The sequence below is a fragment of the Parasteatoda tepidariorum genome, chromosome 6, assembly GCF_043381705.1.
Source record: "Parasteatoda tepidariorum isolate YZ-2023 chromosome 6, CAS_Ptep_4.0, whole genome shotgun sequence".
Classification (NCBI taxonomy): domain Eukaryota; kingdom Metazoa; phylum Arthropoda; class Arachnida; order Araneae; family Theridiidae; genus Parasteatoda; species Parasteatoda tepidariorum.
In genome coordinates, this window is record NC_092209.1 from 39,611,981 (window position 1) to 39,613,642 (window position 1,662).

Genomic DNA, 1,662 nt, shown 5'->3' on the forward strand with positions numbered 1-1,662 from the left:
AGACTCCCTTACATTCTCTCACTGAACGGCTACGGGGAGCGAGCTCATTAAGATGTTCCAGCTCTAATTATTTTGTACTGCCATTTAAGTGTTTTTTGTCATAATAAAAGCTTTAAAATGCAACCCTAGACTGCTTTGAAGCTTCATCGACACTCCCCGTCCGTAACATGGGGGCTCTACCCGGTCATCGGAACCTGATGCTTAAAATTGAAAGCGATAGCCGCCCAAACAAAATGGCGCAATAACTCTACTTCATAAGTCGGCCAATAACCCCGCCGCATAATTCAAAATATCTTCGAACAATTTTATCTACGCAGGCCAATTTTCCCGCCTGAACTGAAAAGCCAATTTCCCGCTTTGAAAACAACGAACTATTGCTGAAAAATATTCACTTACAAAAGGCCAATTCTCCCGCCTGAACTGAAAAGCCAATTTCCCGCTTTGAAAACATCGGACTATTGCTGAAAAATATTCAACTACAAAAGGCCAATTCTCCCGCCTACACTGAAAAGCCAATTTCCCGCTTTGAAAACAACGAACTATTGCCTGACAAATGTCCAACTTCAAAAGTTCAATTCCACCGCCTATGATATATTTCCATACTTAATTCCCCCCAAAACAAAAAGTGTCAGAACTGTTCAATTAACTTGTGCTTTCGGAAATGAAGTACAAGCTGAACTTTCAAAAGTAAAATTATCGCTTCCAAGTTTTCGTGACAATCCTATAACAGTAACGGCAGCCGTTTGTAAAAATCTTTATTGTGATTTAATAATTCCCCCAAATATTTTGGATGATCTAAACGAAGCAAAAAAAGAATATGATCGAATTTCAAAAGAAAATAGGATTTCTCCTTATTCTAAAACTAAATTTCCTTTGCATAAAAACGAACAACAAAATACTTCTAAATTAAGCTCTATGTCTAAAAAAGAAAATCNAAAACATGATTTCTCCTTATTCTAAAACTAAATTTCCTTTGCCTAAAAACGAACAACAAAATACTTTCGAATTAAACTCAATGTCTAAAAAAGAAAATCAAAATTCTTTCATTTCCCATACAGAAAACGATAATTTTTCTCCCCCAGTTTCTAAAAATAGATCCGACAAGGGTACAATACAGTCGCGTCAGTTAGACGAAGGTCAGTCTTTCTTTGAGATAGAGAATATTAATGAACCACTCCCTTTTCAAACTGAAACCGAAAATTTGTTATGCGAATGCAAAANTCGGTATAGGAGAAGGACCAACTGTCACATCCACATCAGCAGACTTAATGAAACTGTGGGAAGATCCATAAATTTTTTCCTTTTTTTTTTCATATGAACTATGAACTTTTCAATTGTGCAAGAACTCTTACACTGACTTTCGATTTTTTTTAAAAATTTTTTAGTGCAAGAACTTTTACACAGACTCTCAAATTTTTTTAAAAATTTATTAATTTCATTTTGAATTTTATTACATAAATCAAATATTAATTGAACATATTTAACTGAATATTAATAACAAATTTCTATTTTAATCATCGAAATATTCATATTGATCATATTTTTCAGAAGTGAGATAAAAATTTTTTGTAGATTTATATATTTGAAAATATCTTTTTATTACTTATTTTCTGCTAGTTTTATAGGTTGAAGAGAAATTCATTTGCTTAATAATTTTGAAAA